Below are 14,822 nucleotides of genomic sequence, written 5' to 3'. Positions count from 1 at the left end.
GGTTGATTTTAATAGATTTTGATTGATTTAAAATCGATCAACATTGATGCGTTTCTGGGGCTAACACACATTTACCAATACTTACAAATCAAATAAAAATTGTCTGTTAGTAAATGTGTGATACACACCAAGTACTGTAGTTTCAAACAATTGACTGTGAACCTTTGCAAGAGGAACTAAGTATGACAGCTGCCATCCTGTTGCACAGCAGATCACTGAAGCAACGACATCTATTTTAGTATTAAATCTGCATCTAATATCCGTCATCAATGCATTTGGTTTTAGACAATTATTTGAGGTCATGTGTATCCCCTAACAAATTTCATCTTGATTCCATTGTACCAGAACAGTAATTCCTCACCTGGACCGGCTAGCTAGCAAAAGTTATTCTTTGTCTAGAAAATGCCCTTGTACTGACTATCCACTTAACTACAGATATGTGGACAAGTGGTACTGGTCAAACTAAAGATTACATGACTGTGACAGCCCTCTGGTTGGGTTTATCATATTTAGCAGCAGAAGTATCTAACACACAACGCCAGCTCATTTAAAGACAGTCTACTCTCTGTAACATCGGCTTTACTGAGAAGCATACCAGTGTCAATTTGTTGGAAAAACTTGGGTATGTGATAGCAAAATGGCTTACCCTGCTAGAACTCTCCTCAGGATTTGTCATTTTCAATAACGTAATTAAAATTGTACTAGCATTACAACTTTGCACATACAAAAAACTTGGTAATTCAGAAGACCTCATTCAGAGGCGGTCGTAGCGGCCGCACGGTCTTACGGGCTACGACCGCAAAATCCAAAATGGAAGCGATCGTACGGCTGGTCGATCGTAAACAAAGTGACGCCCATTCGTTAGCACTGCACCTCCTCTAGCTACCGACTGATATGATCGAACGATCAAGACAATCGTAGTCAGGCGCTGTCAGTCGCTGTATGCTAATTATGTTGTGATGATTGCGGCCGTATGTATTGTATTGATGGTCACATGTCATGTGAGCACTGCACCTCCTCTAGCTACCAACTTATATGATCGAACGATCGAGGCAATCGTAGTCAGGCGCTGTCAGTCGCTGTATGCTAATTATGTTGTGATGGTTGCGGCCGTATGTATTGTATTGATGGTCACATGTCATGTTTACATGGACTATCGAACAGCTTGTTATTAGCTTGTTGTCAATTATCTAATTATGAGTGTTTAACTCTTGCTGTTCTTTTTATCCAGCTTTTTTTAGTTTGTCAATAAACTTTATTGATCACTTTTTTTTTTTTGGTTTCCCCGTTATCGTGTATTTAGTTTGTTTCGAATACAAAGTAATGTTTATTATCTTTGAATGTACTATTGATATTTGTGTTTAAAAATGCATTTGCATTTTGCGTTAGGATCATTTGCACTCTTAGGTTTGCAATTGCACAGTGCGTGTTTTAACCAATCAAATCTGTCCTTTTTTTGGTGTCACATGATTAATGGATTGTCCAATAGTTTTTTATTTTATGAAACTGAGTAAATATTTTAGCCAATCATCTTCCTTTTACCCCATGTATATTTCATGTTTTCTGTAAAAACTGCCATTGCCATCATGAGAGCCGTGGCCTTTACCCGTCGTGAATTGAGCATCATGGTCAATATCCTTGACAGGCGCCTAACCAACGCTGAGCCTCCCATTACCAACCGCTTAAAGCATGTGGCCTATGCGGAGGTGAGGAGTGCCCTTCGGCGTGTGGGTTTTCGCTGCAATATTGCCCAACTTGAGAGGCGGTGGTCGGATTTGCGCCGCCGGTCACCAGTCCTTTTGGTCAATTTGTGGGCGCTAATACGTCGACGTAAGTATGCATTTGTATAAATTATTAAATTTGAGGACCCTTAAAAATGTCTGTACCTTTTCCAATTCTTTTCCTAAATGTAAACAAACACTCATGTATGTTGTCCCTATTGTCCAGAATATGTAAAGTGTACTTGTATTGTGTAGCAGAAAGTGCAAACTAAACTAAGATGTTATCCTTTTTTTTTTATTTTAGACCAACAGCGGAGACGGAGAAGGGCCCCCAGAATTGCCCGCAATGCAGGGCCCTACCTGCAGCCCTCACCCTCACCTTCCCCATCTGCTCGACCCAGCCCTCCCTCCCCACCGCCATACTCCCCCAGTAACCCTCATTCCCTCTTCCAATACTCCCCTAGTAATCCTTGCTGCCCTGCCCACTCATCCCAACTCACCCCTCCCGAACCTGAGGCCTAACCACAAATAGCCCTCGGAAAATTTCCACCCATTTTGCCCTCCCACCCTTCCACCATCTCCAGCGGTAGCTGCCCCGGCAGGCTCTGATGGTATGTTTTTGTCATTTGAAATTTTTAACAATTTTTTTTTTTTTTGTGGTGTTGTTATCCATGTTGTGTTTTTAGCCGTTACTTTTTTTGGGTGTGTGTTTGTTTTCATTATCACAGTATGGGTGTCATAATCAGTGCACAGTAATCATGTTACTCAATATTTTGTGGTTATGTTTTGTGGCTGTGCACTATATTTTTTTTTGGGTGGGCAAAAATTTTTGCCTTTTGGTTTTTTTTAAATGCTTATAATTTGTGTAAAAGTTTAAATTTTTTTATTTGTATTTAAAAAAAAAAAAAAACATGTCACAGGACTTGGGAAGGTGATAGGAACCAGACTAACCTTGTTAATGTTGTGAACACTGTGTTTAAAAAGTACTAAGATGTAACTTCATTTGGAAAAGTGATGTTAGCCACAGCAAACAAACACATTGTACTTTTGGATTATAAAGAACATTCTAGAAGTGAATACGTGCAGTGTGTTTTAATGCTATGACCATCATGATTTAGGAATACACCTCCCAGTTGATTTCAAATCATCCTAGGGTTTTTTTATTATGCCACATAGTTAGGGTGTCCCAGTGTTTTCAGATATTAAATGTTTCAACATATTAATAAAGTTGTGTGGAGTAAACTTTATAACACACCCTAACATCATTGTGTCCACCCACTGTTTGTGATATTGAATAATGTTTACTGTTAAAATGTGGGTCAGTTTTTAGATGTTTTTAACCTACAAATACATTTTTATGTCCACAGATATAACAAGCATACTTGGAGGCATCAGAGAGGAGCTCACTAGAGCAAGTGATCATCTTTTGGAGGCCTACTGCTGCCTACAGCGAATTGTGGGGAGTCTGCAGCGCTTTTAGTTTTTTTGTACATTCGCACATTTCTAAATGTTTTAAGTTAAAGTAAAGTTTGTGTTAAAAAAACATTTTTCTTCTTTTTTTAAACAAATTAAATGGTGTAATTCTGCATTTCAAATAGTTTGCTAACAAAGCTGTGTGCCTTCTCATAGTGTAACTAATTCTAAAATGTGTTTTTTAACCTTAAGAACATTTGCAGTAATGTTTTGCTGTGTTTTTTTTGGGTTGCCCTACATTATCCACCTCAAAATGGGTTTCCAAAACAATGTACACCATACCTTTTTAAAAAAAAAAATGTATTCAAAAACAAACATGTTGCCAACATGCTTTTAATTGTAAAAAGCATTTCATAATAGAATAACACAAATAAAATGGCCTCAGGTGTTTTTTACAGTAAATATCTTGCTTAGTCAGACATAAACAACAAAAGGTAAACTCCAACATAATATTTCAAATGTTTTTGAAAAAGATCACAAAATTCAACAAAATTAACTAAACATGTGGTGGTATATCCGGATAAATTATGTTAGTTGTCCAAAAACAGTACAGGGTATTGCCAATGGGTTCCAATTGTTTTTCAGTTTAGGAAAGTGTTTTTTTGGTTTAAAAAAAAAAAAAAAAGAATTAGTTTCACCTTAAAATACATTTGCTCTAAGTGTAAAATCCAAACTTAACATAAAAATTAATACTTAAAAAATCTGGAAACCACATAATCGCATCTGGCCCCCCCGACAGCATCACAATACCTTCCTCCGGGGGGCCATCCTCTGGCAAGGCATCCTCTGGCTGCATGGGTACTCGACTCCTTATTGCAATGTTGTGTAAAATCCCACACAGGACCACAATGCAAGAAACCATATCCGGCGAGTACATGAGTGCACCACCAGAGTGATGGAGACACCGGAACCGGCCTTTTAAAAGGACAATACAGCGCTCCACCACCTACCTGGTGGCAGTAAGTGCGGCATTATATTGAGTTTGTGGCCCTGGTGTGGGATTCAAATAAGGAGTCAGCAGCCAGGGCATGCAAGGATATCCACTGTCACCTGTTGGAAATGGGACACCATAAGTTCTACAAATTTTTTATGAAACCATGTTTACACTATTACTATAGCTACATACTGGATTTATACTTACCAAGAAGCCATGCATCACCAGCTTGCAGTGTGGTTAATTTAGGCCAAATCCCTGAATGCTAGATCACGTACGCATCATGGCTACAGCCCAGAAATTTGGCATTCAGGGAGAGGATCTGGAGGGAGGCATCACATAGCACCATTACATTTAGCGAATGGAAATGTTTTCGGTTCCTATAGATTTGTTCCCTGCATGCAGGGGGCTGAAGTGCTATGTGAGTGCCATCCACTACCCCTATGACATGTGGAAAGCCTGCAATCTCAAAAAACTTCTGCTTTACCACATCAAGGGCTTCCGTATCAAAAAGGCATACTAATAAAATGTGCTATATGATTGAAGAATGCATCTAGCACACGCCTCAGGATCCGTGAAAATGAGGGCTGGGAGAGGCCACCCACCAGCCCCACAGTGGTTTGGAAGGACCCTGAGGTGCAGAAATGTAACACCGCCAACAACTGTGTAAGTGGTGTGATTGCTGTAGGAATGTGAATCTGACTTTCTAGATCATTCTTTATTAATGAAAGAGTGTCTAGGATAATATTTGGAGGCAGGCGATAAGTGGTTAAAACCACAACATCAGGCATTCCAAAAAGGGTGACACGTGTTCTATATATCTTGGCCCTTGCATGCCTCCTATGCCTACGCCCAGGAGAAGGCTGAGGAAGGTTGGTGGGGGGCAACATGGCCACTATTAGCTGGCCAACATTGCTCTGTAAAGTTTTCATTGAAAAAAATTAGTTGTGGTGAGAATGTTTTTTAAAAAATTGTTAAAAAATACTTAGCTTAGTAATAATGGTGCATATTCTTACAGGGTTGGCCTGTGCCATCTTCTGGAACCCCTACAGGTGTTGTTTGTGTTCTGAATAATTGGTGTTTTTTTTAAAAGTAAAAAAAGAATAAGTCAGACACAAGTATATTACTACTATTATTGGTAAAACAATCCTTAACTTTGAAATTGTGCAATATAATTAAATGACAAAATCACTGTTTAATTTGTAAAAAAACAGCCTAAAACATTTGTAAAATCTAAAAACTCAGCATAAAACTCTTTAGATTTAAAATCGACAAACTTTTAGGATTAAATAAATAGACACTTACCTGGATCCACTACAAACTGTCCTGTTAAATGCCTAAAACAAAAATATAAAACATGAATATAATTGTTGAAAGAATGTTCGTAAAATTTAATTTTTTTTAAAAATAAGGAAATATGCTTGCAGTAGGCTGAAACACTTACTGGAGTCTGCAAACAACGTTGTTATTTTCCACAACAAAATACACAGCCACCAAAGCACACAAAGTAACCGTTTTTTTTAGTGTTTTTTTTTTTTACAAAATAAATAAATAAACAAACACACACCAAAAAAAAAAACCACCAAAAAAAAAAACCACACACCAAAAAAAAACAAACACAAAAAACACAAGCACCACTCAAACAACACACACAAGCACCACTCAAACAACACACACAATCACCACTCAAACAACTCCAAACACTGTAAACACTCCAAATCCGTTACAGCCACAAAAATAACTCCAACTACAACCCACAAGTAAGGGACCAGTTGGCTTTGCCTTAAATAAGAGCACAAATAACACAAATATTGAATAATGCAGGCAAGGTGTGCATTGTACGTAGGCAAATAGGGATGCATGGGTAACCAATCCAGAGATGCGCTCACATCCCGCACAACCCACGCAATGATTGAATAATGCAGGCAAGGTGTGCATTGTACGTAGGCAAATTGGGATGCACGGGTAACCAATCCAGAGATGCGATCACATCTATCAATAGTCTTCACAAGAACTAGTCTTCATGCTCTCTCACAAGTTTTAAAAATGGCAAGCGAGGAGCATGGTGGCCAGAGGCAAAATGAGGCACGTAAGTTTGAAACACATTTTTAAAAATTGTCAATAACAGTTCATATGTTCCAAAAATGCAATATTTGGAAATAAATAACAACAACTTATTGTAGGTGCTGTGAATCCAGTACCACCACGAGAGGAGGAGGAGGCGGGGCCCAGCAGGCCAAGGCTCAGAAATCCTCCGTTTTTGAGTCTAGAGCTTGAGACATTGGTGACCATGACAATGGATAACCTTGTACATGCCCCAAGAAATATGGGGGCTGGAGCCAAAGAGAGGATTTGGGAGGAGATATCCAAGGCTGTTAATGCTGTGGGGACAACCCACAGAACCATGAAAGTCGTAAAAACAAAAAGGCAAGGAAATGATATTGTGAGTGTACTGAAGTCAAAAGCTAGATAATAATATAATAAACTAACCCTGAAAAAATGACAATTAACATTGTCAGATGGACTGATTTTTAAATACCAGCTCAAGAGGAAGCTACGGAGTAGGGTGGACCATGCTGCGGGGACAGATGGTGGTCCCATCCCTGAGGAGCTGACCTTGACGAGATTAGAGATGTTGGCTCAGGGATGTGTGACGGAAGAGGAGATAGTCGGCGTGTCCACTATGGCCGACTTCAACGCTCCACATGTTCAAGAATGTAAATATTTATTGTTTCAAAAACGTATAAAGCTAAAACGTGTATGCGTTTAAAAAAATTTCAAAAACTAATTTTTATATTTTTATTTCCAGACTCTGAGGAGGTAGTGCCTGCTCCTGAGGTCAGGTCTGGGTCCAGCACAGATGGAGACTCCTCAGGAGAACAGATGTGTTCTCCTGAGGATGGAGACCACTCTGGTGAGGGTGGTGGTGGCCCTGGAGACCATTGCTGGGGCCATGGATCGTTGGGCCAATACCCAGGAGCAGGCAAACCCACCTGCCATGATGGAGCGAGACTCCCTTCCTCCCAGGACCACCACCTCTGGCAGCCCAACAGCCACCCCCGCAAGTATGGAGAGCCCTATGCCTAGGCCAGAGGAAATACCATCTACCTCTGGCCAGGCCAGTCGGCGTGTTACACGCCAGTCGGCTGTCCATAGCTTTCCTCTTCCTCTGAGCCGGCCAAAACGATGCAAGTAGCCCTGGATATCTCCTCCCACACCTCATGTCCAGTCCCCATATTTCTTGTCACCAATGTCTGAAGCTCTTTTATAATTTCACATTTTTTTTATAACAAACAAAATTTTTATATTTTTGATTGTTTGTTTATATTTTGTGCAAATGTTGGCATAACAATATGAAAAATTATTATGATTTATGGCTAATTACAAAAAATAAACTAAATGGTAATTTCAAAATGTCCATATTTGACTATATCAATGTATACATGGTTTATAAAGTATGGTATCTGAAAAGGCTGCTACGCAAAACACAATGCTATATGTTTTAAAAAAGGACAGAAAGAAATTAGTTAAAAAACCACAAATAAAGAGTTGTTTAAAGAATTCCCTAATGCACACGCAAGTGAAATTATTTACAAGGTAATTAGCAGTGTTAATAGTTACAATGCATGATTCTTAGCTGCTTGGTTTGTGAGGTTCCAATTAGAAACATCACAAGTAATATCGGATTAACGATTGTACTGATGTAGCTTATGGACGCTCCTTGCCTACCTTACCCTGGACGATCATCCTGTTCATAGAGTGACGTTGTCATGCTTCCGAAATTCATGGTCGTATGAAGCAGATAATTTATGGACTCCCCTAAAATGCCTGGGAACGCTGAAGCACGCCTCCATTTGCAGACCACCACCCCCGTATACACCCACAAATGGACTTTCCTGTCAATCAGCTTTCGCAAGCCACTTCCGGTTCGGAAGCCCTACGACCGACAGTATTTTGCATCGGTAGAGCTTGTACGCACATGCGCACAGCTAGCCGTGCACAGGCGCAGAAAGAAAAATATCGGATGCGTACGACCGTGCGGCCACTACGACCGCCCCTGAATGAGGTCCAGAATTCCTTAAAAACTGATAGGTGCATGTAGGACATTCAGCAACCACATAGAGAAGATTGCTGTGGCTGCAACAACAGTATCATTTGCAATGCCACCAACTGAAGCAAAAGGTAGTAACCAGGTGGAATTCCACTCTTGATAGGCTTCAGTGACTGGAAGAACAGCAACAAGCCATCCAATCTTACATATCAAGCCAATAAAAAAGGGAGTGGGGCATGTTACCTTAGTTTAGCACAGTGGAGAATACTATCCATTTTATGCAAGCTAATGCAACCATTTGAAATTGTAACCAATGAGGTGAGTTCAGACACTGTCAGTCTGAGTCAGGTCATGCTCTTAATGAAACTACTGGCAAAGCAGCTAGATAATCTGAAGGAGGAGATTAAACAAAGCAATTCCGTTCAGTATGATGGACTTGTAGATCAAGTACTCTTTTTTTGCTTCACAAGGAACAAAAGCTTTGCAACATCTTGCATTTGGATCAGTACATATTGGCAACCATGCTTGAGCCTAGGTTTAAGTCAAATGTATGGTCTTTCTTTCCAACTGACACAGATCTTAAGAGATGCAAAGAGCTCCTGGCGAGCAAGTTGACAGCTCAAATGGCACATGACACGATGATATCTCCTGCTTCAGTTTCTCCTGCTAATGCTGCTGCCAGGAAAAAAATATCTTTTCCACAAGAGATACTGGTGATGATGAGGAGTCAACTCAGCACAACAGAGTGAAACATTATGACATCTGGTCAGACTTAAAATAATTGTCCACAATTATTGACACCCTGACTGAGACTCAATATGATACAGTAAGCATCAACAGAATGGTGGAAGATTATTTTAATAATAATGTACAAATTAGCAAGTCACACCTTTGAATACTGGGAGGAAAAAATGGAATTTGAAGCCCCTTGTACAAACTAGCTTTGTGTGTCCACCTTTTGTCCCTGTCAACCTTTTGTCCCAGTTGACCTATTGACTGTCTAACATCTTGTGTCTATCTAGTCACTGTCGACCTTTGTATTGTCTATCTGTTAATCCACACCACTTTCAATTACCTATAAACCATAATTGATTCATATTTGTTGCACAGAGAGGCCTATTACCAATTAATTAACAACTAAGGGCCTGATTCAGAGCCGGACGCTATTTGCGCTCGCTCTTTCAGAAAAAGGGGCCGGCTATTTAAATTGAGCGCTTGCTCTTTGCGGTCTGTTGACGCCTCTATGTCTGAGTGAGCGAATGAAACATGCGCTCGCTATTTTGTAAAGACGCCCCCTGGCCGCTCGCATCCTACTTCATCTCCGCTATTTATTTGATTAATCGAGTACATAGAAAGGCGTCTGAACTGCTTGCAGTGCTTGTGGTATGATTTTCCTACCGCAATCATGCGAACAGTTCAGGCTAAGAAACAACCAAGTGACGTGGTCGATGACGCTGCTTTGTTAATTATGCACACCCTTAAAACGCCCATTTTGACCGTTTTGCACGCCTGCGTTCGGATCACCACTCCCCGTTTTCAAGCACCTTCCTCTGTTACCACCCACAAACGCCTCATCCTGTCACTCAATTGAGCAGGCACTCGCTATTTTGCGAGCACTCAATTTCCGACCGCAATGACTGGTTGGCGCATACGCATTACGACCCATACGCATACGCAGATGTGCGAACATAGCTCGGAGCGAATGAGCGGCTGCTTACGAGCGGCTCTAAATCAGGCCCTAAGTTCCAAAGATACACTGTGGAATAAGTGGGAATAGCGACATTTGTATGTCTTTGCAAAACAACTTTCCATTTGCAGCAGTTGTTACAAACAGTAACTATTTCATTTGAATGACATGTGTACACTTCTTTTGTTCCATACAGCGGAATCAGTGGTTTATTTTTAGCATTCATTGTCAGTGGCATTTATTTATTCATTTAAATATTTATTTATTTTAGTTTTGTTTTTTTGAAATAAATTATTATATATTTTTACAATCTACCAGCACTTTCTCTATCTCTCTGAATATTTTAGCTATTGGAAACAGCCCATGCTACACATCTGTATAGGTATAACTGCTAGTATATCCGAAAGGTTTATGGCCGAGCATCCAGAAGAGTAAATCTACCTCGATCTACATTCTGTTCCATCCCCCATTCCACTTCTCTATGTGTAAGGAGTTGCAAGTGTAAGATGTGGCAGAACTTGTATAGGAATGTACAGTATGCACGTGCATCATTGGTGTGCATGGTGTACAGAAGTTCAACTCATAACAAAAAACAACAACAACAACTGGTCTTATGATAACTGAAAGAAATGATATAGAAGTGATGGGCAATTCTACCAATTTTCAGCTATCATAATACCAGTTTTTTTTATTATTATTATTATTATTATTATTTAATTTAAATGCTGCAGTATAAGTGTATGGGAACATAAATGAATTGTAGCTCATATGTGCTACACAGAATAGTTAACTTCTTTACATAATTGCAATAACGTATCTTGTTCTCCCTTTCTCTGCCGGTGTCTGTTCCCCATATGTCAGTAATGATGGAAGAGGAACAGGAAACCACAGTTGAAAAAGAGAAATGACAGCTGGATACCAGGCCCATAGCACAGGGCAGCATTCACATCCCACAGCATGGAGAAAGCCTGCACGCTCACCTCAAGGTCCCTGTTCCGTATCCCACACCCCCAAGCACACAAAGACCTTCTCATTAAGTCACTGTCATATTAAACACAACATAGCCAGGGCTGAATACTTGCACAGTCCACTAGTCATTGGATGAGGTATCAGCAAATCAACACATATGTTATTTGCTACTATGCAGAGAAAGAGACCTTCGTGCTGTTCTCTGGCTTAGCTAAGCACTCAAGTGGCAAGGTTTTACTAGCATAGGATAGATATATTACTATAGTAGTCTGGTGGCTCCATGGATCGGGCTATACAAAGGTTCACCTGACACGTCCTAATATTGAGACTATTTGAGAATCAACCATTGCTTAAACGACCTGACCGGAAGGCAAATGGTTGTAACATAGCAAAGAGCATTCAGACACCCATAATATGCTGTATTCTTATATTGCATTACTCAAAGCACCTGACCTTCAGAAACGTAATATAATATATAATATTTATATAATATGCAAGCAACATTAAGATTCAATTAGTATCTATATCAGCCATGTCAACTCAAAATACCAACCGGGCCGAATATTCAAGGTCTTAAGAGTGTGTGGGAGGCAACAACAAAAAAGTTTTATATACAATTTTAAGTTTTATTATTAATAAAAACCAATGCAGTGCCCTCTGTAGTGCCCCTTATGCAATGCCCCCTGAATTTGTGCCCATTATGCAATGCCCCTTATGCAGTGCCCTAGTAGGGCCCATTATGCAGAGCCCCAGTAATGCCCCTTATGATGTGCCCCCAGTAATGTCCCTAGTTGTACCCCTTATGCAGTGCCCCCAGTAATGCCCTTAGTAGTGCCCCTTATGCAGAGCCCCCAGTAATGACCCTTATGCAGAGTCCCCAGTAATGTCCTTAGTAGTGCCCCAGTAATGCCCCTTATGCAGAGCCCCCAGTAATGCCCCTAGTAGTGCCCCAGTAGTGCCCCTTATGCAGAGCCCCCAATAATGCCCCTTATGCAGAGCCCCAGTAATATCCCTTGTAGTGCCCCTTATGCTGTGCCTCAGTAATGCCCCTTATTTTGTGCCTCCAGTAATGCCCCTTATGCAGAGCCCCCAGTAATGGCCCTTATGCAGTGCCCCCAGTAATGTCCTTAGTAGTTCCCCTTATGCAGAGCCCCCAGTAATGCCCCTTATGCAGAGCCCCCAGTAATGTTTCTTATGCAGAGACCCTTATGTTGTGCCCCTTATGCTGTGCCCCCTCCCAGTATAGAACAGGCCCCACTCACCTGTGCAGTACTTACCTTTCTTCACGATGGCCACTGGGCACCGCTTCAGTCCACGCCGTCTTTACTCCCACCGTCCCGTGAAGATGCTGCCGCTGACCGGATATAATTAGATCCAGAGTGGCAGGCGCAGGCTCCTCGCAGCACTGCATCACTGGGAACGGTCATCTCTGAAGCGATCAGAGGCTTCTAATCGCATTATAGACCAGCATTGCCAGCTTTAAATAAAGTAAACACTGCCCGATTGGAGCTGAGCTCCGATCGTGGCAGGGGTGTGAGCTGCATATTATATATATGTGGGCCCACACTGTTGGGCCTCACAAAATATTTATTCGAGCCACACGCGGCCCGCGGGCCGCATGTTTGAAGTGCCTGATCTATATAAACAGTACTTCTATACACTGCCCCCTTAAGAGAATTGAATTTTTTAAACAGAAAAAAATGTTTCTGTTCAAATCTTATTATTTTTGGGTGTTGCTGTCGGTGCGAAAATACCCGGTAACTACAGTATTTGACACATCCTGGCAGATATGCACTGCACCTCAAACACACATAATCTTCCCTGGAAATATATATTATAAAGTTTAATTAATAGATTTTTTTTAAACCAGAAAGAAATGTCTTCTTTGGGATGCAGCTCAGCATTTGTTTTTGCTCAGCTAAGCTTCAATCACAGTCCTGTCTCTGCCCTTGATGGATAAGGTATATGTATATACCCTTCAATGGCCTGATTCTGCGATTTATGTAAGATCTATTTATGCAGATGGAACGATTGTTAGCCATTGTGGATGTGCAAATTCCGCACTGAGGGCCTGATTCAGACCCGCTCGTGAGCGCTCGCAAGCGGGTCGATGGTGCCCTAGTGCGCATGCGCGAGACCTGGATAGCGACAGCCAAGCTGTCACTCTGGGTCTTGCACCAAAGGGGGCGTGCTATCGATGGTGAGTGACAGCACGCCCCCTTTGGTGGGCGTGCCAGGGGCGTGGCAGCCAGACGGAGGCGTTCCCATGGGAACGCCTACCGTCTGGGGCCGGCCCCACTGACATCACTAGTGATGTCAGTGGGAGTGATTTTGGCTCTGATAGAGCCAAAATCACTCCAGGGCTTGCGGTCACCGAGACCCTACCGCAGGGTCTCGTCGCAAGCCCGTTGGTTGCGATGGTCTTGACTATCGCGACCATCATCATGGACGCTCACATAAACTGTGGGTGGTAACCCACAGCTATGCGAGCGTCCAGGAGGACGCTCCAAAAAAAAAAAAACCACGCCCTGATTCAGAGTGGGCGCTCGTTCAGAGCGTCCGGCTCTGAATCAGGCCCTGAATACACACAGTGATTGTACTGCGATTACGCTCGCACAGAGGATACACTCGCAAAGTGAGTGACAGGTAGTCAGCATTTGGGGGAGGTAAGGTGTGGTGGTTAGAAAAACACAGGCGTGCCTGACGGTTTACCTGCAGTTTTGTCGGCATGCATAAATTAGCCATTGTGATTTCTTTTGAAGCATGAGAGCTCTCAGCGTGTCATGAGAGCCGCTGTGTTTGAGGCAGGTCAGACTTGTCTTACAAGCTGCATAACTGCCCGATCTGTGTCAATGTTATGGATTTTTACGCTGTTGCACATCATCAGACAAATATGAGAAGGCAGCAGTGGGTGTCCCTATGTTTGGGTAAGCTTTTGGAGACAGCATATTTTCGCAATTGCGGTCCTTAAGAGCTCACAGCTGTGATTGCATTAGTGTAAATCAGAATCATAACTAAGTGCATCTCAGACTCTCAAATACAAGCAGGAGCCTGTGTAGATTGCGAAGTATATCTCCCTTTGACATATACAGTTTAAAAGATTGTGCTTTTTTGTCCACCAAGACACAACACTGAGAAGGCATGGCCATCGGTGGGCTGTCCATCGATGGTCTCCATTTGTGATCATCATCGATGGCACAAAACCATCTGTGGTGAACCATCCACGGTTTGAACCCTTCAATAGCAACCGCTGCTGGGGGAGGGCATGGTGGCCAGAATAGGGTGTGGGGCTTAGGGGGCTTATAGGGTGGGGCTTAGCTCTTTCCTGTGGGGGGAGGGGGAATCATCAGGTCCTAGTCTGCCATCGATGACAGAGAACCACTGCATCTCTGCCATCAATGGCAAAACCATCGGCCATTGGTAGTTAACCATCGATGATAGTTAACTATTGATGGTCGATGGCCATCCCTATTACTAAGATAACTAGATATTTGGGCCCTCATTCAGAGCCGTACGCTCTGAGCAGAGCGCATGCTCTGAATGAGGGCCGCCCTCCATAAAAATGGAGCGTCCTCCTGGACGCTCGTATAGCTGTGGGTCACCACCCACAGTCTATACGAGCGTGCAGTTTGATGGCCGCGATGGTTGTGACCATCGCGACCATCGAAACTGCGAGCCGGAGCCTGCAGTTGAGGTTTTCAACCACAAGGCCCGGAGTGATTTTGGCTCTATCAGAGCCAAAATCACTCCCACTGACATCACTAGTGATGTCAGTGGGCCGGCTTCTGACGGTAGGCGTTCCCTTGGGAACGCCCCCGTCAGGGAGGCACGCCCCCGGCACGCCCACCAAAGGGGGCGTGCTGTCAATCAACATCGACAGCACGCCCCCTTTGATCAGACACAACGAGCGAAGGACTTTCCTTTGCTCGTCGCGTCTTGCGCATGCGCACGACGGAGCTCCCTCCATCGTGCGCATGCTCAGTGCAG

The 14,822-nt window shown here is 42.4% G+C and overlaps 1 long non-coding RNA gene across 5 annotated transcripts in view; it reads left to right on the top strand.

The window, feature by feature from the left end:
* LOC148518124 (uncharacterized) overlaps positions 1-14,822 on the top strand; it is a 134,394-nt gene that overhangs the window by 90,406 nt on the left and 29,166 nt on the right. Inside the window, exons 4-5 of one of the 5 annotated variants that reach the window (XR_015879220.1) lie at positions 2,026-2,332; positions 3,089-3,214. The exons of the other annotated variants lie outside the window; for them this stretch is intronic. This is a non-coding gene — a long non-coding RNA (uncharacterized LOC148518124). Of the gene's footprint in view, positions 1-2,025; positions 2,333-3,088; positions 3,215-14,822 lie in introns of those variants that run through there. 5 annotated transcript variants of the gene reach the window in all.

This window comes from Taudactylus pleione, unplaced genomic scaffold, assembly GCF_031769625.1.
Source record: "Taudactylus pleione unplaced genomic scaffold, aTauple2 ptg000202l, whole genome shotgun sequence".
In the NCBI taxonomy this organism is placed as follows: domain Eukaryota; kingdom Metazoa; phylum Chordata; class Amphibia; order Anura; family Myobatrachidae; genus Taudactylus; species Taudactylus pleione.
The sequence above is the reverse complement of the archived record's forward strand: the minus strand, read 5'-3'. Positions and strand labels throughout refer to the sequence as shown.